At 40.7% G+C, this 23,971-nt stretch overlaps 1 protein-coding gene across 2 annotated transcripts in view; it reads left to right on the top strand.

The window, feature by feature from the left end:
* The first annotated feature begins 7,520 nt into the window (after nt 1-7,520).
* Nucleotides 7,521-23,971, top strand: part of chd7 (chromodomain helicase DNA binding protein 7) — a 93,328-nt gene continuing 76,877 nt past the window's right edge. For both annotated transcript variants that reach the window (XM_050033645.1, XM_050033646.1), the window contains exon 1: nt 7,521-7,823. The gene's annotated coding sequence lies outside the window, so the exon portion shown is untranslated. The remainder of the gene's footprint in view (nt 7,824-23,971) is intronic.

The following is a 23,971-nucleotide window of genomic DNA, read 5'->3' on the forward strand; positions in this document are numbered from 1 at the left end:
AAAAACAATCAACAACAAGCCACTGATAAGAATACCCCTTGGGTTGTATGGAATCCTTTAGCCTGGTGTTTATAATCCTCCAGCAAAATATATGCTTTTTAGCTAGCTCTTTGTCCATCAGGAAAACACCTCCAACAAACTGTTTAACCACTGAAGTTCTGGAAATGAAACATATTCCACAACCATACAGCAGCCCTGTGAGGCTGTTCTTGCTGAGTTACATGCTAACAGAAGCATGCTAACATGCTCACAATGACAATGCCCACATGCAGATGTCAGCAGGTCATGTTAACCGTCTTAGTTTAACTTTTTAGTGCAAACATTTGCCAATTAGAGCTAAACAAAGAGAGATGAGGATGATGGTAATGTCACTAGTTCTGCAATAACTTAAGTAGGAACCAGATAAGTAAAAACATTAACCTGGTAATGATGCTAAATGTTTGTACCAAATTCCATGGCATACCTTCCAGTAGTTGTCAATACAATCCATTCAATATTGGTTGAGATATTTCAGTCTGATAAGGTGATGGACTGACTGACAGACCAGCATTACCATCTGTGGATCCACACGACGAACGTGACTAAAACCTGCAGAGCAACTGGAACACAATTCATTTTCTAACAACATATCAATATTTACATCTGCAGAGTTGGTGGATTTGGTAAGTATCCTTCAGTAATGATTTATTAACAACGATAACTGCAGATGATTTACCAGCCACTGCTGGATGAGGATAAATATCAGTGTTGTCAAGTTTTCGGAAACTGGCAACCCAGATGTTTTTCTTCTGAATGACTTAATACAGTCTCAGCTCTGCCGCAGTAGTTGGGAATTACATTGCTCCTTCACATCAATAAAACTTGTAGCTTTCAGGTCATAAGACCAATTCAATCACCTGAGCACAGTTACTACCTATGGATGTAAGGGGTGAGTTCACTCATTTTTTTCCTACTTTCTTCTAGTAATATCTTACCATGGTAGTTTAAAATTTGCTGTCCAGGTCTTGAGATATCTGTATCTGATATCTCATGACAGGAAAAGCACAGGTGTAATTAATAACCTTAATGATGGATCCGTTGCTTTTAGTGTAGCATTAAGCCATGTCAACGAGCCAGCATGCACAGTGGCAGGGTTCTAACACTAGTAAAGCTAAACAGAGTGCAGCCCTTATTAATATTACAAATTACAACTGGTGTTTTCTTCCTATCTCATGTCAAAATGTCTGCTGCGAAAAAGGCCTGTGGTGGTGAATGGAAATGAATTTGTGGTGCCCACAGCATTGGAAAATTACATTTTGAAAAATCAACTGTAGCATATGTTTCCAGAAACTGTGCCCCAGTTACTCCAGTTAGACCTCACTGTCAACAGAGACTGCATATTTCTGCTGTAAAAGCTAGCTCCCCAGGAAAGTTTTTCTACTTTCAGTTGAAGAAGTCCCATTATGGTTGCATATTATCATTTTACAATTACCCTTGATTTTTTTTTTCAACACCATTGTAGCTACAATACATTACCAATACAAATAAAGAGTATCAGTGTTGTCCAAAATAAATAACATGGCACACAAGAGCCTTGATCCTCTGCTTTGGAACTTATGGGCAGTTCTGTCCTGTTAATAAATTTTGAGCATCTATGATATATATGAATAATACTGTTGCCACTTACAAACCCCTAAACTTTTAATACAAATGGGAGACAAAGTATAAAAATGAACTAAGCTAAAAAACAGTCTTATTAAGGTAAAGATGCCACCGGATGCAAAGTTATGCAACTAAGTACTGTGATGTATCGCTTACTAACACACTTGATAAGACTATGAAATACAAAGAAATCCTCCTGCCTGAATGCTGCTGACTGCAGACCCCAGATCAGCACTAACGAAGAAGAAAAAACATACAGACCACACCTTAAGAATTACAGTAAGTATGTTTCAGCAGTATAGTGTTTAACTGTGATGTACTGGCAATGACTAACCAAACATAACATCTGAGTATATCATATTTAATAGCTCCTGAGGCCAGAGGTAAAATATACACGTGACCCATTTGTTAGTTTTATGATTGAATGTGCACAGAAAGAGCAGCTCCACTGTAGCTGCGGTGAGTTACAGCCCGTTTCGTCTGACATTGTGTATGGCTTCGGAACTTGGAACAAGCAGCTGGAGTACACGCTGGCTTTTAGGCTACTAACTAAGATTCAATACAGCTAAACTTTCCCCCACAAGCAAAGAGAAATTCTTTGACCTTGTCATTTGTTTGGGATTATAAGTTTGATAAGCAGGAAGCAAGGACCTTGTGAGGACGGTTTTGAAACTTTAAGAAGTTGGAGAATTTTTTTCCATTCATCATATCACACGTTGGTTAAGTGCAGTCCATAGTCTTCTGCACACAAACATTTCATTTTGAAAATTGTCTTTCATATTACTTTTTTTCACAATGCAGGTGTTAAATAGTTCAAAGTGAAAAAAATTCCAAAAGAACCGGTATGTTAACACGTAAAAACAGTTACATTATTTTCATCTCACCGACTATTAACACCCACAGAGCCAGATCATCTCTGACGTAGCTTTGCTTTTTAAGTTTACATTGGCTCGTGCTCATCCTCCAGACTGTAATATCTCAACTATGGATTTGCATGTAACTTTGTATAGACATTCATGATCCCCAGAGGATGAATCTTTATGAATTTAGTGCCACCAGTATTTTCACTTCTCTACTAAATGAATTGGAACATATTGTATAGATAGCCATGGTCTACAGAGGATGAATCCTACAGACATTGCTTATCCTCTGACTTTTAGCACTACCATGAGGTTGGCATTTGTTGTTTTAAGTGAAATATCTCAACAACTATTGAAGGGATTGCCTGAACTGTGCTACAGACATGCATGTTCCCCTCAGGATGAACCTTAACAACTTTTCACCCAGTGCAATCATAGGGTCATAATTTTAATTCTTCAAACACATTTATCACTATAAGCCTGCACAACTATTGACATCGGGCTCAGCCGTGCTTTGTGTTTAGTGCTAATTTGCAAATGTTAGCATGCTAAAATGCTGAAATAAGGTGGTGATCACAGGGTTAAGATTTCCTGCTTAGCATCAGCATGTTGGCATTGTCATTGAAAGCATGTTAGCTTCATGACAGCATGCTGGCATTAATGTTTAGCTTAAAGCACAGCTGTGTGTGAGAAGAGCCTCACTGAGCTGCTAGCATTACTGTAATCTATTAGTCTTTTCTTCATACAGGTGTTTATCGCCATCCCTGTGTTATGCCAATTGTTGTTTATCTTCTATAAATATCAGCTCTGTCTTTATTTCGAACGCTCCTAGACAGTTCTGATCCAGCTTGAGACAAACATTGACTTGGCGTTTCAGCAAAAAGGTTTGCAATTACAGCAGTCTGTATTCACATATGTGGAGGTTGAGTACACAGTTAAGCACACTGCAGGAGTGAAAATGTGGTCCAACAGTGGTGGCAGAAGTACTCAGTGAAAAATAGAATGATAAACTAAAAGTAGCTAAACAACAATGTAAAAATGCTCCACTGCAAGTAGGTCTCATATACAAAGAGCTACTTATGTAAGGTATGGGCTATAAGTATGTCCAGAAACTTGCTTTTAAAGTATCAAAAATAAAAGTACTCAACATGCAGAATGTTTTATATAATCTTTATCTGTAAGGTAGCAAGTAGCAATCATTATCAGTGCAGAGAAGTGAAGTATTTCCCACTGAACTTTTATGTATGTAGTTTCATAAGGTAAAAATACTCAAGTAAAGTACAAGTGCCGCTTAACTTTGTTACTCTCCATCATTGGGTACCAAAAGGGAAAGTTGTAAACTAGTTTCCTGGAAGAGTTTTATTTCTGCCCAGAGTTCAGTTGCATGAAGTCCATGTTATAGTTGACACAGACAAACAGGAGATGGTTGTTAGAAATGAATATGTGACTGCATACATAAACAGGAGACTGAATAGCTGAAAAGTAAACATCATAATTCTGCAAAACTGCGATCTAATGTACGTGCAAAACACTTAAAATAAATGCTTTCTTCCATGAAAAACAGCCCTTCCACTGTGGTAGCAGTCACAGTATATCAAAGGGTATGCTATATGTCACTGCATGTCTGGGTATATACAGTGTACGAGGGAAAATGATAAATGATCTGCCTGCAAGTAGCTCTACAGACAGATAAAGCTTTTTGTAATGCAGTCTAAACTTTTCGCATCTGCACTTTCAACTTTATAATCACGCTATGATAACATAACTTTGACTATAATAAAAGCAGACACAATGTTCACAGTGATGGATTACCTAACTCAGGCAAATTTCAAGTCTCTGCATGTTGATTTTCAAAACATACTGAAATGAAGTGAAACCAGGGGCTGTCTGAACGGGAGGGAAATATGTTCAAAAATCTCTGGAAGAAATATAGAATGTGCACCGTTTGTAGTAAATGGCTAACAAAATGCAGAAACACTGGCATGGTCCTTAGCTAAGAGAATATACTGTGATATCATTTCTAGTTCAAGGTTTTTAGGTTTTAACTTATCTATACAGTATATAGGCCTCTCTTATGAAAACCGGATTGTCTGGACAAGCAAATTACTAATCACATCCAGGACACTGGCATTACTGCTGGCCCATCATATACATTATCATTTCATCATAACATCTGTACAAACTGATTTAACAAACAGTCACCATAAAATTCAAACAGAGCTTGTGGGGGAGAGTGGGGTCAGTTGGGACACATTTGTTTCTACATAAAATAACCTTCCATTACTCATAGATTACTTGAACAGTAACAAAAACAATTTGATCTCTATACTGATACAGGTACTGCTTACAATTTATCAAGTTTTTAGAGCCCAAACCAAATGTGAAAGGCCTCAATTTTATTAAATGTAAGCCTACAAGCGGTGTGTTTTCCCTATTGGGACAGTCTAAGGTCAGTTGGGACACCTTGTTCTAAAAAAAAACATTTAAACTTTAAAAAAATGCTGATAACTAAAAGCTCCAGGATGCATTTATGAGCTATGACGATAATAGTATCTGCTGTTGGCAGGAAACTGTCTTTCATGCCACCTGGAATGTCGCAATTCCCCTATGCAGCGCATGGGTTTTTGAAGGGGGCAAAAAAGGCTTTCTGACTGGGTGCCACTTGAATAAACATTCACTCAGTGACTTCACAGCGGCTCTTATTCAATTAGGAAAAGCCTTTGTCTTGTTTTGTCTACTTTTTGTTGATTTGTAGCAAGGTAGAAACTTCTAACAATACTGTCCCAATCCACTGTGAGTAATTGTCCCAACCGACCCAGGGATAACAGACACACTTTGGACTCTTGTGTGAGCTACCCACAAAAATTCACAGAGCTAACACTTAGCATTACTGGATAGGCCACAAAATCAGCTTTCCAACAGTATGCTTTTTTGTGGCATAACTAAAAACAGTATGGTGGAAGAAAAACAAAAACAAATAAACAAACAAATAAACGCCAAAAAGTTATTGCATGCCATAAATTTCAAAACTATGAATAAAAAGAGAGTGGCATAATATGCATAGTTGCTTTCTAGCTTGCTGAAAAGGCACTGTCCCAACCCACCCCACTCTCCCCTACTTGTCAAAACCCGGCACCTACATTACTCACAGTGTAACTCAACTTGATTCACATGACTGTATAGATCAGGGTGTGTTATCCTAGTAAGGGCTAGTAAAGTGCTGCAGGAGTGAGTCCTAAAACCTGGAAATGAGTTTGGATTTCAGCTCTTCTGGTTCCCATGTCTTGAGGTCAATGGGTTTTTGGTTAGATGTTTGAAATAATGTTTGTGGTTGACACAGGTTTAAGAGATTTGCCCGTTTTGTTCTACAATATAAAATACGTCAGTAAATATCAGATAAAATACATAAGTTAATATCCCACTTGTGAATTTTGAAGCGTTAAAGTGTCTTAAAAAAGGTGCTTACTAACAAGTGACTATATGAGACTCAGAACTTTGTCTTGCCGAGCCACACTTGCCGTGGTTATCTTGCTGAACAAAACATGTAAGTATCATGAACTGTTGTTTGCCACAAAGCTTATTCTTTGCAATGATCCCAAATACAATGAAAACATTTGATTAGCTTTTTGTCTAGAGAACAGGGTGATGCTACTTTCCAGGCTGGCCTACAAATAAACATCATCCCTGCTGCACATTATCTAGCCCGAAGCCTCTAGCAGAGATGAGAAACAGGCTACAGTGGAAGTTCTGGTAACTTCCCTTCTTTCCAACTCCACACCAACAGATTGTTTTCATTTTCAAACTTGTAGTCTTCAGCCACAGCTGACACTGACTTAAATGACATCACTGGAGGACATTAATCAGATTTTGCACAGTTCCCTCTGGAGACACAAAAGGTTTTATACAACTTTCTCCATATATCCAGTAGAACTCCACAACACCTGTAAATAGACTTTGACGTCCAGAAGTTGTCCTTTAATTATTGCAAAAACAAAACAGGTTAAACAGACTGTTTTGTTGACAAGAACATTCTCTGCTCTAAATGATCCACCAATCCATCCAGCTTAGCATTCATCAGGTTTAGTTTCAATGCCAGATGCATTGTATATAATTATAGATTTTTCAATATTATGCATTCATGATATACAGATAAAATAAAGAAATGGGCCTATCCCAACTTTTTTCACAATACAGACCTTGTACTCATGTCAGTTATAATAAGCACACAAACATTCAGACGAAGTTTCCTGTTCCTGTTGTTTGACACTTTTCCTGTTTGCACAATCATGGCAATGAAGACAGTTTGACCCAGTGGTCACAGGCTCCCTGAAAGAGTTCACGGAGCTCCTTTGGTCTTACTGCAGTCATTCCACTCACAACATAAACTTTTAAATCCAAAAATAATGTAACCTTGCTTTCCAGGAACAAACTCTTAAACAATGGATGACCATGTCCTAATACACACATACACACAACATACATACATATCAGACACCAAAAGGGATGTACAAATCACAGGTAGCAAAATATATGAGAAATAAAACGTATCAAGATCAGACCCAAACCCACATCCAACATTGTTTATTTATTCATTTATTTATTTATCTAAATATTAAATAAGTGAAAGAGATGGTTTTATAACTTGGTCATCATGATTCATTTCGACATGTGTCACCACACCATTGTCCCTGAACAGTGCTCTCTCAATATTGGTTTTTAACAGGTTCCTGGCTTCTATTGTGTTACTACTATTTTTCTATTAAAACAAATTAAAAATAAACCAAAAATTATAATCTGGACTCACAGTTGTAAACACAAATCATAGCCCAACTGACGCCCATGTTGCTTAAATATATAAATATATACATATAATTTATTTATTTATTCATTTACAATCCCCACATTGAGAACTCACAGAGCGCGTCACACGGGCACGGCGGGGTCAGTGACCGCGCACGCCGCCTGTTTATCTCTATGAGAGGTTGTCGGGAGCGCGCCCCCCCTGGCCGAGGAAGGTGAGCGAGTGTCTGGAGGGGAGGACTCGGGAGCGCGACCAGCCGAGGGATCGATCGGATTAAACTCGATTTGAGTGAAATTAACACAAAGGAGAGAAGAGCAACGCACACTAGTCGGCGAGGTCGCAGATGCGAGACACGCCGGAGAAATATTTCATGAATAACAAACTTGAACTTTTTTCTTCTGTTTATTTATATTTCAAACGAAAAAGGACCACGGTGGATTTTTTTTCAAGCAAGCGGAGATACAAACCCTACTAACGAGGAGTTGATTTGATAAAAAGCCCGAAGTGACCGAGCTTGTTGGGTAAGATAAATGCCCCTTTTGAATGAGTGCATTTTAAATTGTGTCGAGCAGAATTCAGTGCGAGTGTGAGGGTTTTGTAATAGTAGATTATGAATTAAAACCCTTTATATTCTTTCTTAATAGTAAGTTTCCATACTTTTTAAACGCAATCGGACTCTAATCTGCCGTGCGAGTTGGGTTTCAGCCCGATGGGCATTTCATTCAGTGCTAACTCACTGGAAAGCTTATGTCCAGGTCTGCTGGTTTATTTAGCTGCTGTTTTATATTCTCATTTCAGCAGAAAGTCATTGAAGGTCCATGTAGCTGCCATGCCGACATGCTAACAATAGCAAGTTTAGCTTTGCCACCCGCTGCATCGCTCACACACACGCACAACAGTCCCGTAGTTAGTTGAAAAGTGGAAAGAAAAATCTCCGGCACAACACGGAGCCTCTCTGTTTCTGAGTCCGTCCCTTCGACAACTTGTTGAATTTTGCAATGTGACATTTTGACTTAATTCAGTTTTATAGTGTAAGTGTTAGCCCGGTTAGCTAATTGTGTTGAAGCTTCTAGGAGACACGAGGTGGCTCGAGCGTAGAGGTGAGTCACTGGCCGACTGAATGAGCGGAGCTCTCTGAGTGAGATTCCCAGCGGAGAATACTTGGCATATATCGCCAAAAACGCTTCGACGGAGTTAAATTAAAATGTTTTTACACAAAACTATAAATGATAGTTGTATTTCAACGGAATACTTGTGTTTTTACTGAAAGAGGACAGTGTAAAGTGTCCGTAGTAGTCGCTAGTTTTATTGGACGGAAGGGACAGAGCAGTGGAGGAGAGGGGGGGGGGGCAGTGAGGCCAGGCGGTCATTCCATACAATCGTGTTTTTCACGTTGTTTTTACCACGTTTTGCATTACCAAAACCAATTTAAAGGCACGGAAAAACACACTCGTCCTTGCGTACAGCCTTGGAGTAGTGAGGAAAGTGTTTCACTTGAATAAAAACCGAGATGAGCGAAGCGTTCCCTGGTCCGGAACGACGTGCGAAACACCGCTGATAGGCTAATTAGCCGTGCTAGCCGCTGGAGGTTAGCCCAGCGCTAGGACACCGAAGTTCTGCTAGCCTGCTAGCCAGTTCTCATCCCCATTGTGTACGGGCGAAGACCACTTATTAGCCCCCCCGAGCTAGCTAGTAACCTGCTCGGGGCGGTTATCGGTCGAAGCATAGCTCTTGGGCAAGGAAATTAACTTTACGCATCTTTCGCTTCACTTTTTGCCGAGGTTAAAAGGCAAAGTAACGCTACGTCCTTTCCGCGTTTTTGCTTTTGTTATGAGAGCTTGTTTGTAATGTTACAATGTATCCGGTGACCGAAGTTTGGTAACCTTACGGCTACACTTGTTACATTGTGTGGACGGGTGAAAACGCAGCTCCGAACACCTGCCTGTTCCCATTTACTCCTCAGCACATCTTAACAGGGTACATAAACGGTTGCGTTTTTTCTTTCATTAGTCCGACTTTATTGCGTGTGTTTCCTGTGCTATCCTGCCCTCTTTCTCCATTATGTGTTCTGTAATCGGTCAACTTGCATAATGGTCACCCTGCCGCTCTCACGCAACTTTGGCTGCGCTCATTCTGGGAAAAAAAGAAAAAAAACTAAGCTTGTATCCTGAAAACACGCACACTTTAGTATTTTCTCCTCTCTCGGTGGTTTTATTCACAGTCTGACATTCAGTGTACATGTGCTGCTTCGTTTTTTTCCTCCTCCTGTCTGCCATAGAGTCAGGAGCTGCTACCCCCACCACCTTGTGTCTTTGAGCCAAGATGGCAGCTAGTCATGTTTAGCGGGCCACAGAGGGAGAGATAAGAGGCCCCGACCACACACACACAGCACACAACAGATGTTCAGCACTATTTGGTCTCTCTCCCGTTTGTCTCTCTCTGTCTTTTCTTGTGGGTAAAGTTGAGGCACTGTTCCCCCTTTCAGCCACAAGGCTGCCTGGGTTTGTTAGAGAGGCAGTTTGTCTGGACTAAGCTGGAAGATGGGACACAAAGTTAGATTTCCTCCTGTTTGATCTGCATGTAATGACATCTCAGATCCCAGTTTTATAGTTAATATTTGATATATTTTAATTTTAAATGGCCACATTCAGGCAGATTAGGGATATTTTTATTCTTTTTAGGAGTGGACACTGTTTTTCATTAAAATGTGTAAAAAAAAAAAAAAAAAAAAAAAAAAAAGTGTTTTCTTAAAGTTGTCCTTGGAGTTGGATAGGCTTAACTTTGGCTTGTAGGCCTTGAGGTTGAAAAAAGAAACCCAGACACATAGGCATTATTCACAGTCAGAGAGCATGGAGGAAAATTAGTGCAAAATATTATAGGCATCAACATTTGAAACTGTTGGAAGCATTGTGTCTCAAAATCTAAATGTTGCTTAATAGTTACTGGAACAGACACTTTTTTGCTTGGGTGTGACGTGTTGTTAGATTTAACAGTCTGATGCTTTATCTCGTCCCTTGTCCCCTTTTAAATATCCTGTGTGCTCCATACCATTAAGCCCAAAATATGTCATTTTTGTCAGACAGAAGTTTCTCATTTCCCATTTTCCATCCAATGTCTCTGTCATGGCCTCACAGTAAGGGAAATCCCTTTCAGCTTACACTAGGGGTAAGATATGGGGATACACCACATAAAGCAAAGTGACTCATATTCTACGAAACACAACATTAAGATTTACCAGTTAATTGAGATTTCACAGAGTGATGCTATTCAATTTCCAGTCTAATATCCATGCTGTGGTGCTCCTTTTCCACATATATACCCCCATTATCTTATCTCGACACATTCAAACTAACATTTTCAATGACCATAAAGATTTAACCATGATGTCACTGTATGCGATGGCCTTGTTTATTGATTCACTTTTTGCAGAATGAAAGACACTTTGTTTGGAACAGGTGTCCATCAGTGTGTCACATTTTTGAATAAGCTGCTCTGTTATTTTGACCTATGAATCATTAGTGCGAGCAGCTTTGGTTATCCAAACATTGTCACCCATAATGTGCAATCTTCCATTGACCTTTTAACCAACACGCACTGTTTTCATACTGGTTCAGGATATCCCAGAGCAAGATAGCTAATCATATAAAAGTGTAGGAAAAAGGGCCACATGAGGAGATGCCAACGGCAAAAGACGTGTGCGTATTCGATTAAGGGAGAATGAGGAGTCAGTGGTGCCCCCATTGGCATCCAGAGAGCACTATAACTTGTAGCTGACAACACTGATGTTGTTGTACTCAGCTTGTGAAAATGGCTATTGTTCCTGTCCTTGTCTATCCCATTTCATTGCTGTGTGTTGTCCACCTATGTCCCTTGGTGATCTTTTACTACTTGAATAGAGTAACTCATCAGGCTTTCACCAGTTTTGGAGATTATTCTCTCTGTTTCTTCCTAATTTCTCTCAAAACTGGATGAGATTACCCTTTCACATATTAAACTATTAGTTCATAGAACGTTTTTTATATAAACCTGGATTTATCTAAAGAGAAGCTGTGGCCCTGTGGTGAGTATTGAGATTTTTTGTCTCTAGAGGCTGAGAGGAAGTTATATTAAAAGCACATTTTCACTTGCAATGTGACTTTTTGTGATTCTCATGTAGAACTTTTGAAGCATTAGCACCCACTTACATACCTGGTTAATTTAGGTGCTGAAGTTGATCTATAAACGTAAATGGATTTGCAACATTAAGCAGGAATTAGAGCTGCAACAAAGTATGGGATTCGCTGTTAACAATTGCTTTGAGTAGTTTTTGAGAGAAGTCCAAATTCTCTGATTCCCTCTTCTTCAATGTAAATACTTTCAGCTTTCTTTATTCCTATGTGATAGTAAACTGAATATCTTAGGCTTGTGGGCAAAACAAAACATTTGAGGACATCATCTTGGGCCTAGGGAAACACTGATTGATGTTTTTACCATTTTCTGACATGTTATACACGAAACAACTAATCGATAAATTGAGGAAATAATCAACAGATTAATCAACACTGAAAAAAATCATTAGTTGCAGCTCTAGCTGGAGCAAATTGTGTTTATATTTTGCAACTCTACTGTATTTTTTCCCCACTGCGTAATGTGAGGTAAGGCAGTTGACTTTATTTATTAAACTCATGGCCTTATATTCAAGAATGCTTGTGTGAGGAGAAGGACAACTTCATAAAGGGGTGATTGCTAAGATACCCTTGTCACTGTCGAATTGACTGTGAACAATCATGCACAATAATTGCAATAATGGCCCAACAAATGGATTAAAACCGTAGCACCTAAAAGTACTATAGTTTAACTAAACAGTAGAATTGGGTATTTGACAAGTGATGAAATCCCACCACCACTTTTACAGTCATTTTTTTTAAGTGAATTACTAAAACCTTTCAACATTGTCCAACAAAGGTATAGATTCCTGGGGGGAAACGGGGACATTTGCCCTTCATTATTAAGAAGATGCATCCCCCATTTCATGACTGTGAAAAGAAACATGCAATATATGTTTTTATTTTGAGTTACAGATGGCAGACATTCCTAAAGAGAAACTGTAGCTGAACATTGATAAAAGACGCCTTAGCGTAGTGCTCACTGCAACTGAATTATCTTTATTCCATAGGTGTTTCTTTTTAGAATTGGGGCTGAAGGTATCAGCGTAGCTAGAAGAAGCACAGCAAGCAGCTGTTTTTTGGCTGACAGTAGATGGCATGACTTGTTTATTTGATTAGAAAGTAATGGCAGCAAATTCTTGGGAAAATCTCAAACGGCTGGTGGAAAATGGTCTGAGGGGGATACTTTAAATTTGCGTACTTTGCAGGAATTGTTGCATTATATTTATGAGGTCAATGCAGGTTTTACAAACTTTACCACACTGCAGTTATTTTTCTGGTGAGATGTCTGAATTAAAAGTTATCACAAAAACATTCCCTCACCATCACCAAGGAGAAACTTTAATATGTATTTTGCCAGTGGATGACACTTGCTACCCGACATAAAGGCCCGTATTGAACAGACACGATGTTCTCTGTTTAGGGTTGGTGGCACCTGATGCTGCACTGCTCCTGTTGGACAGTTTAGTGTTGAAAACCTGGTGTTGGGTATCTGAGCCAGAGTACTGGTGTTTGTTAGGGTGGCCATTTTGTCTCCTATCATCATGTGTCATGGATGGCAGCCCTGTTAGCAGACATGAGAAGTGGTGCTGTTGTTTGTCTCCATCTCTTTCATCTTGCCATCTATCGCTCCACCTCCACCCACCCACTCCCTCTCTACCCATGCATGAGCTCCCTCCTCTTCTTTCTACTCTTCATTCTCACCCTTTCCACCTCTCTCTCTGTCTCTCTGTCTCTGTCTCTCTCTCTCTCTCTCTCTCTCTCTCTCTCTCTCTCTCTCTCTATCTTTCCCTGCCTGCTGCCCCCCACCCCCTCTCCCTCCCTCCCTCCAGTCCTCTCATTTCCAGCCAAAAGGTTAGCGGGGGTCTTTAGCACCGTGGTGACATTCAAAACTGAGTGTCATCGCTGTCTCTCTCGCTCTCTCTCATCCCTCCCTCTCACCTGTCTCTCCCTCTGCCCCCTCCTCCTCTGCACTCGCCTCCCCCATCCCCCCATCCTCCTCCTGCAGCGAGGGCCTTCTGGACCAAGTGCTGTGCCTAGAAGAGAGGCTGGCGTTAATACAGCTCTCAAGTGTTTGTGTGTAGGCCGTATGTGTGATAGAGGAGACGGCCTGTCAAGTACATCTCTGACCCATATGTGTGCGTGCCTTTTAATCTATCCTTGACCTCTCCCAGTGTTGATGCGTGGCACATCCTGTTTTTCCTCTTCATCCTTCAGCCCTCGTACATCATCCAACCTCACTGCTGCTGGGAAACAAACAAGCAAAGCTAAAACCCGAGACTCTCCACTGGAGATATGTGGGAGTTTTGTGTCATCAGCTGCTGATGAATCCCTTCGCTGAAAAGTGGCGCAACAAAAATCTCATCAGCTTCCCGGCGCACGCTGTGGTTTAATGGCACTGTTGTGGCATCCACGCATCCTTCCACCTCTCCTCATTTTCTATCACCATTTCTCTCTGAGAGTGATTCACATGGCTGATGAAAGGTTAAGTGCTGCTTGCTTGTGGAATCAACATCCAGTTAGGAAGATGGAGATGGATGCAAGGTCAGCGAGGGGAGAGACGTATAAAAAAGAAATAATGTTAACCTCATGCAAGAGAAGATGTATGTATCTCTCTAGCAAACATATTCCCATTACACCTCCTCCTAAATGACACTGTTTCTTGTTGTATCCATTATTGGTAGCTAATGTTGGTCATTATTTATAGCTCTCAAATGACCCAAAACGCCAGCAGCCGGATTTCATCCTGCTGAAAAATGTTACTCGGCCCAAGCTGTAAAAAGAAAAAAGTGCTTAGGAGATTCTGAGCTGGATTCAAACCCACAGCGGAAGCACTTTGATCCTGTAGAGCGCATTGACTCTGGAAAGGGGTGTGTGTGTCCCAGGGGAGAAGTTACCCCACAGCTTTATAGGAAGGACTCTAGAAGTTAATTGGTTGTTAGCAGGCAGGCAGGTGGGGCAGGGAGGGGAACCGGCCAATCTCTGGGGACACGGTCCAGACCTGCCTGTCCCATTGGTCTAAAAGGGCATGTCAATAGCACTGATTGATTAGGGAGGTGTGGGGGTAGCACTGCTCTATACACTGTGTGTGTGTGTGTGTGTGTGTGTGTGCGCCTTCCTGTTTAGTCTTGCATAAAGGAATAGTTTAGTGTCTTCACCATTGTGGGAAATTCACAATGAAAAGCCTTTCTTTGGAAGCTCATATCTTATTCATATTTTGTATAAAAATGAAAATCTAGAAAAGTCCTGCCTGTGATGTTGTTGCTCAGAAATGTTTCCGAAGCTTCATCATACGTTGACTGCGCAGGGATGACAAATCTCACAAAAGCCCAAAAACCACTGGTGGTTTTTTGAACAAGCTGAAGAGACTCCCAGGTAGTGACGAATCCTGTAGTTTTTGAAAAGTCTACTGCTTTGAAAGTTTGACAGGAGTTGCAGGGGATTCCCCAAAGCCCGTTACAGTGGCAGTGTGCCACTGAGATAACTCATTTGCATCCTTGAGCAACAATCCCCCCCCCCCCCCCCCCTCCCCTAACCTGCAGCACTTTGATTTCAGATTTTCATTCAGTTTTACACCCTCCGCATTGACTTTCCGAACAAAATTCAAACACCAGGATTGGAATATTCACACAAAAACAAGCATGTAAAAATCCAGCGGGATATGGTCTTTTAAATGAATAGGACACATAGGTCTGATGTCGCTAGTTGCTGCCAGTTAGCCATGCAGACTGAAGGGAGAGGCTCTGGTAGAAGTAGAAGCAGTGGACCAGTTATAATAGTCCGGCCAATCAGACACATGCGTGAGAGTTAAAGCATCATTGGTTGTCATCCTGAAAGGGTCAGTGTATGTCATCTGACCTGGCATCATGACCTTCCAGGTGATGTGAGCTGAATGTGGGTTGGATTCTAAAGCAGTCTCATAAATGTCTGAACATAGGTTGAACACGTATCTTGTATGAAGTTTGGACGTACAGCTGGTCCTCAGACGAGGCAGTTATTTCAGGCTCACGGCAGAAGTGTCTGTTCTTGGTTAAAAAATCAAAACTTGTGTTTGAAAAATTACTGTAAAGAATCAGTATTTAGGGTTTTGTAGGTTTTCAACTGGTGATGAAACCAATTACAGGCAGTGAATGCTTGGATCCAAAGTGCAGCAAAAAATGAAGCTTCACAGATCTGTTAAAGAGGCATCAGTCTGGCTCATGCTGTACATTTAACTCATTCCAACAGATGCTTAAAGTCTTAAAAGGCATTGAAATAATTAATCTAAAAACAGCGTAAAACAAAATTGGTGACATCTTTTAAAAAAGAATTCAACAAAAATAGCTATTTTGCCAAAATTTCATGATATGACAGAAACCAGTACAAAGCAATGCATAGGATGCTCGTGTATTTTAAGTTAAAAGGTTTTCAAACTTGGCACAATAGGAATCCAGGCAGCTGACTCCCACAATATTGCCACGAAAACGTGCCATCAAATGTGAGGTATTTTCCCTGAGCTGTTCCTTTACGCATCATATGGACAAAGTTGTCCCTAACCTTAAGTAACTGATGTCGAGTTGTGTTTTCCCTTCAGTTTTGGCTATTACAAAGTTGGTCATAATTTTCATTCTGATTTGCATTTAAAAAAAAGACAAAGTCTTAAATCAAACTTGACCTACACTGTATGAAGACCTATCAGAATGTGAGCCAGTGGGTCTTGTGTGTCTTTCATAATTTGCAGCAGCCCTTTCCAAGTGATCATAAATACAGGCCGTATATATCTAGTGACCTATTTAGTCAATGCATGGAGCAAACCAGTCCGCTTATCACAACTAAAACAGTGTATTTTCTCCAAAGCATTTCACAGCAATTTGAATGGCAATAAATCCTTGCTCTCCATCGAATGCGACTGTTCACAAGTCCAGGGGGAGAATCTAGAGTCGGTTTGTGATGCTTTAAATCCCCATGTGTAGTGACTTGACTGAAGTTAAAATATTTGCAGGCAGTTCTTGTGGGCCAGTCTCTGTAGAGATCACCTCCACTTATTTGCTGTAGTTGTAAAAGTGTGATCTTCAATAGATTAACAGCAGTGTTGTAACTGTTAGAGCCCATGAGTTTTTCAGATTTGCACCGTTTACTGAGAGCTTTTCATTCATGACCACCACACATCCTTGTCTAGGTAGCTTTTATTATAACAGAATTGTAGCACCAAGAGAATGTGGAATAGGATTACCTCTACATCGAACCCCTTCAAAAGGAACAGCTCCAATACTGTTTGACATCCAGCATGGGACAATATGAATATCCATGCTGGTGTGCTGAAATCTTAACTGGTGTAGTCTGTCTTTTGACCTTGAATCTGAAAGGTGTATGACAAGATGCGCAATTTTAAAAGGATTTCTATGTAAAAAGAATGCAGAGAATTAGCACAATAGCAGACATTGTCATTTATTTAGTCTCTTCAACATGTTGTACTTCCCTCAATGTCACCATCACATACACACCTGCATCTCTCACCTTTTTAATCCACTCACAGATGCGAGTGATTTTCAAAGACTAGACGGAGTCAGTTTCAGAGACCCCATAACAGGTTCCTTCAGTGAGCACATGCATTCACACACACATACACACACTCTTCCACTAGCAGGTTCCTTGGCCACCCCCTGTGGCCTACTTCTCTCTCTCTCTATCTCTCTCCTCCTCTCCTGTGCCTGTCTCTCGGCCTCCAAGTCCTCTGGGATCAGACTGGGAGCCGGCCAGTGGTTTTTCCTACCACATGGTAAAGGCAGGGAACAGATTGGATAAACACAGCCCTTTCCTGCTGACCCACCCCCGCCGCCCACCTCCTCCCCGAGACACACACACACACACCCCGACATGCACACTGCGCACACACACACTCTGTCCATTAACGAAGCAGCCGTGCGTAAAATAACCAGATTTTCTCTAGCTTCACTGCTTCTCTCTTTCTTCTCTTGCTTTCTCGATCCCCCCCTCCTCTCCTCCTCCTCTTCTCTCTTCCTTCCTTCCGGGCCTCAAATCCCAGCCCCAAACACACGGCCCTGCATCCCCTCACTTGAGCGTAATTACACACACAGCTAGCCAGCTCCTGCGTGCTGTCCTCCATTTGGGAACAAAGGTATAAATTATAGCGGCTTAGATCCTAGCAGTAATGGGAGGTGGGTGGTTGCACACGTGTTCTCCAGAGGAAGAGGGAGATCCCTCACTTCTTCAGGTGTCTAGTTAGGCTGGGGCTGCTAAGCTTTCAGTGTAGTTTGTTTCTCTGTCTCTGTTTTGTTTGTCTGTGCCTGCCTGTCTGTCTGTCTGTGTCTCAGTGGAAAAATGGTGTTGTTGACATGGCAGAGATTTCCTGTAGTAAAGCCTGGAGGCTACAGACAGTTTAGCTGCCAAACTTTCTACAGCACAGACAGGACTGCATTGAGCCGCTGTTGGCTAATCTCTCTTCCTTCTTCCTTCCTTCACCCCAGACTAACACTGCATACACACAGGGATTTGGGGCTGTTTGATCAAGCATGATGTATCAAACTAGTTAGAACAAATAAAATCTGCAAATTTCCTTGTTTTGCAAAAAGTTTCATTGATGAAAGAAATTAGGAATGGGTTTTTCCTAGTACTTAGAACTTTGAGGGGGGCAATCACATGCAAATTGTTCACTAGATTCCTCAGGCTGAAAAATATACAACTAACAAAGACTTTCAAACATTTATATACAGGAAACAGGAGAGGTGTGCCATTGAGGGCCGAGCACCTGCAGGTTTTCATACCAACCAAAGTTTACACCAGCTGACGTCACTGACTAACACACCTTGACTCAGACTGGAAACAACGGTTACATCACCTGATGTAGGGATTGGTTGGAGTGAAAACGTGGAAACTTTTGACACTGGGATCTGTAACTTACAGCCATTTCACAGTATTAAATAGCCAATAAATTGGGGCATGGCAGTGTCTCAAAATGTTGTCTTTTCTTGGTTTTAAAGGCTGCATTACAGTAGTGACATAATTGATGACATAAGTGATGTAAGTTTCTAACTTACCAGTCTGTTCTAGCTGTTTCATTATTTACCTTTACCTACTTAGTCATTATATCCACATTACTGATGATTATCTATTATTAAAACTCTTCAGTATTTGTTGCTACAATACTGATATCAAGGTATTTGGTCAAAAAAATTGTGATATTTGATGTTGTCCATATCCCCCAGCCCAACAACAAATATATTAGTACAAGTAGATGATAAACAGCACAATACTGTGATCCACTTCCCTATACTTTGAACATACATCTATGTGTAAGTTAGGGTTTCTGTATGTTAAAACATGAGATCAACTTTTTGATGGGACTTGGCATTGATGGCAGTGTTTTTATTCGAGTTCCTGTTTGGGTTTCTGTTAAATGAAGGCCCCCCTCTCTGATGCACTACAGCGAATGACTGTGTAATACCGCTGACTGCCAGAGGCCATTCAGTTGCACTAACTTGGCAGTCATATTCTGTGGTTTGGGCTTGGCTGAACGGATGGCCTCCATAATTGCGGTTTGACAGAGCTGCACAGTCGGTGTGAATTCCTGAGCCCTAGCTGGTGATCGTCAGTTCATTTATCAAGTCGGCTAAAACTATACGTGTTAGAGCCACTCAGCGATCACTTCTGGTTTCAGGTGAGGTGGAACTTGTGGAGCTGTTAATTATGTTGTTTGACTCAGAGGCTCACGTGTCTGCCCCTGGCAGAGAGGCTTTTCATATTTCTTCTCACTTTGTCTAAACTGGATAATAGGCCACTTCAAGGTCAAAGTCCTGATACGGTATCTCAAGTTTGATTTTGAAACATGGTTTGCTTGGGGTTTCAACACAAAACAGCAAAGGAAATGCCTCATCTATCCCATTCTGAAACCATCTCAGCAGTGTTTCTGTTTCCTTTCTCAGTAATTACCAATACCAGCCTAAGTTAGCAGATTACATGACTTGATGTAGATATACTGCCCAGAGCTGCATCATAGCAGCACTGTCTACATTGTTGCTCTTTATTAGAGCTGCAACAATTAGTCAAATAATGGAAATGAAGTCTGTAACTACAGTGAAGGTGGAATAGTTGTTAGCCATTTTTCAATCAAAAATTCAAATCATTTGATGGTTCCAGCTACTTCATTGTAAGAATGTGTTGCTTTTTATGATATTGTGATATAGCAAATGCAGTTCTTTTGGTATTTGGGCTGTTGGTCTAACAACACAAGGCATTTTTAGATGTCACCTGCTTTATAGACCAAACGATTGAGAAAATAATCAGCAAATCAATCTAAAATGAAAATGCCTTTTGTTGTTACCCTTCTGTCTTAGTGGTTTCTTTTTATTAAGCAATATGATTAATTCCTCCAGCATTGACTGTCATGACATTTTATTCAGGGTTACTTTTGAGATTTATCTAAACATGGACAGATTCACCGAACTCTGATATTGCAGTGCGTCTTGAAACACTGATCTGCAAATGAATCTGCTTTAGATAAACAATCCGATACACGGTGCTTTCCCCCCTTGTTACAAATACTGTTACAATTATTTTCCATCAAATGTAATAATTTCAGTTAGCTGACAAAGAGTCTCTGGCACCATTATTTATGACGACCTTATAGTACCATTACATGTGAGGGATTGTCTGTTATAGAAATATGCTGTAACTGATGTGGAGTTTTCATTTCCTGACGACAGCATGAATGACTAATATGTACTTAGATTGTTAGTCAGCGTTGAGCGATCCATTTAATGATGTGCTGGGAATCACTTCTGAAAAAGTGGTGTTGGTTCACCACTAATAATGGAGAGCAGGAATGGCTTTCTCACAGGGATGATTGAGTCAGTTGATTTTTCTTTATCAAGTCATCATGTCCCTTTAAACTGCCCCGTGCTGTTCGTAGTACGTACAGGCTGTCACCTCTGGGTACACTGATTAACATCAGTGTGGTCTTGTGAAACCACATAAGTGAACAAAACTTCTCAGTTGTGTTACTATGTGTTTTCTTTCTCTACAAGGCTGTAGGACAGGAGCATGAGGGCCTGCAGTGCTGCTGATTAAACACATACCTATGTTACCCTCTGGTATTGTAGCCCACACTGAAGGTGAAAGAGGCAGGTGGATTAGTAGTGATGTTGTGGTGAAGGGCTGCAACCAACAGTAATTCTAGCAATTAATCTGTTGATTATTTACTTGTTGATTTTTCATTTGGTCCATACAATGTCAGAAAAGAGAACCAATAAAAACTGAGGATTCACAATTTCACAAAGCCAGAGTTGATACATTCATTTTCAGATGCTTGTTTTTTTTCTTTGTCTGACCTGATAGGATAGGAATCAATATATATTAAAGTTTCACAACAGACCTCTAAGAAAACTAGACAATATTCATACTTGATAAACATTAACCAGTGAATTTTATACATTTTTGCTTAAAGAAACTAAATGGTTAATCAGTTATCAAAGTAGTTGCTTAAAAATGCTACCCAAAATGAGCAGCATTTCTGTGCTTCTGTACTGAAACTGTCATAACACTCTTTATTGGTTGTGAAGTTGTCTGATAACATACACATCATTGACAGCATGTGCATTGTGATGGACAGTATTTCCTCACAAAAAGAGGAAAGCAACAGGCTTTTTAATACTTGTGATTCACGTCACTGTGTCTATAGCCCCTTTTACAAACAGGTCTCGCAATACTTCCGCAACAAAACCATTTATTACGCAGAACCAAATATTGCAGACACAGTGCCACCCCAGTGTGTGAGTTTAGTCAGCATGCTGGAAGCAAAAGAGCCGTGATGGGCTTGACGTTCAACACAACAGTGTTGGTATCTAGTGTGACATAACGTACACATCAGGCAGCTATTTCTAAATATTAACCTTTACTGTCTCTGTGACATGGCAGCTTATATTGTCCTCTGCTTGAGGGTTAGGTACTCCTGGACCTCATTCTGTCCTCAGTTGTGGGCATTTTCGGCCACTGCTCCTCTTCTTTGAGTTAGCCGCTAACTGCTTCTAGCTGCTTTTTAAATCTCCCGGTGGTAAAAGGGGCTTTTGAGTGCATACTAAATGGCAATAATGATAAGATGTACACACTGATGGGGCTGTGTTGCTGTGGGTGTGTTGCTACAGGTACCAATGAGAAAATTAAGTATGAGCCACTAACTAAGTCCAGTGTGAAGCTTATCAGATGTTAAGACACAGCACAACAGTTTTATGCTCCTTTTGAGGAAGTTTTTTTTTCAACTTGGGGAAAGTTATGAAGGCAGGAATGCTCTGCTCCCTTATTTTGTTGATTATGATGTGAACAGTACCTGGTATGTAAGCTTACATACGTGATTGGCCAGCACCTTATATTCCCAGGTGATGGCAGACAGCACAGCACTAGGGCAAAAGCTAAGCCAGACTCTGTGTTTTTTTTTTGCCAGACCTGTCTGAGGTTGCTATGTTGCTGTGGTAGTTACTCCTCTGGACTTGTCACCACGTGTGTTATGGCAGAGGGAGGGGTGTGTGGTGGGCTAAATGCCTCATCCTTTGATGAGATTTGGTGTCTAAAGCGGCACACTGACCGTTCACCTAATTCCTTCTGCAGTGACAGCTGGGCCTCAATGCCAAACTGTGCATGTGTGTGTGTGTGTGTGTGTTTGCTTACTATGAGAAAGAGACGAGAGTTCAAGCTCGGGCTGAAATGGCAGAGGAAGTGGTACAGAAAGTTATATAAAACAAAGTCGGGGAGAACAGAAAGCTCGTCTATTCAATGACTCTTAGACTGAAGGAGTTTTCACTCAGGAATGGAGGGATGAACAATAACACTGGAGAGAGAGGGCGAGATGATGAAATGGGCAAGAGGAGAGAGGTGACATGCAGAGGAAATGTGTCCGGCTTTGTCCAGGGTGCAGACACGTGTTATCTTGTGGGAGGCTCATTTCTTTAGGCCGGACAAAATATGAGGAGGACAAGTAGAGGAAAGAATCTTTTGCCTGCCTACTTTTAACTAAAGCTGTGATCCGATGAAAGCCCCAAGGCTGCTGCACACACAAATGCAAGCTTTCTCTCTCTCTCACACACACACACATACACACACACACACACACACACAGAGAGTAGCCAGCAAGTGCTTATACAGCTACATTTATTCTGTATTGTAGTGTTCACGCTCTAATGTAGTGTGCTTCAGACTGAGCTGACAGGAAATCAGTTGCCTTCGTAGTAACTTGCTGCAAAGGATGTGAAATTACACTCAATTACTCTCACCTGCCACACACACACACACGCGCGCGCACGCACGCACGCACACGGTCACATGCGGAAACTTTTTTTTTCTTGCTGTAGTGATTGAAATGCACAGGAAGTGATGTAACTCCACAGTGCTGCTACTTCACCACTGTGAGCACAGGTTCTCTAATGAAAACAGCCGAAGTGCTGCTTTTGTGGTGGCAGTTAGGTGAGTCATTTAAAAAAAATGAAATGTTTTGTTAATGGTTAGGGTTTAAAGGGGGATAAGAGGGTTGTTAATAATGAATAACCTGCTCTTTGACTCCTGAACACAGAGTTTTAACTTGGTATATTTCTTACAACATTGCTAGGTATTAGGGTTTTAAATTAGGGATGCATGATATTATTGCCGCGTTATCGATATCAGACAATATTGGCTTTAAAATGAACTATCAGAGTTGCCCAACATGTTTTTACTTATTTTGCACAGTGAATTAATGTAAAATAAGTTGAAAAGCATTATATTTCATGTCTCCATCTGCTGTTTGGGCCATCACGATAAGAGTATGCATGCATGATATGATGTTAATTCTACTACAGGAGAGACTTGATTATCACTAAAATGAGGTGGAGAAAAAGTGGATATATCTATCAAATATCTGCAAAAAATCTAATACCATGCATCCCTAATTTAAATTAGAATACGATACTATATTGATTCTTTGGACAACCTTTCGATATTTGCTGATATCAGAAGGTCTGCCACGATACCATTTCAATTCAATTCAGGTGTCTGTGATCGACATGAGACAATATCAGTAAATATCATTAATGTCTTAGTCTGTGCAGCTGAACACAGTCTAAAGTGCGCGAGGCTGCTACCACTGTTTGAATGTTTAGGAAGTAGGTGTGCTTAGATAGAAATCGACGTGCCATGAGAATTTAAAGATAAAGGGGTATCTTAAAGATGACGATGCATATCCATGTTTTCACTTTGCATTGATATTGAATCATTGATCATTAAATTGATATATCAATACAGACTGTTGTACCGTTACACCCCTGCTAAATATGCGTGTGTCAACGCACATCTGTAGTATTTACTAGGGTCACGTCATTTTCAAACCAGTTTGATCTTAAGCTAAATACCAGAACAGTGTACCAAGCTATACCATTAGGTGACGCACTTGACTCAGCAGCTGAATTGTAACAACAGCGCAGCATCTGACTATCACGTCACATTACGTAGCATTGGAGCGCTCTGTCCACACAGAATTCATTAAATATGCACTTTTTTTACAT

This window comes from Epinephelus moara, chromosome 21 (genome assembly GCF_006386435.1).
Source record: "Epinephelus moara isolate mb chromosome 21, YSFRI_EMoa_1.0, whole genome shotgun sequence".
Classification (NCBI taxonomy): domain Eukaryota; kingdom Metazoa; phylum Chordata; class Actinopteri; order Perciformes; family Serranidae; genus Epinephelus; species Epinephelus moara.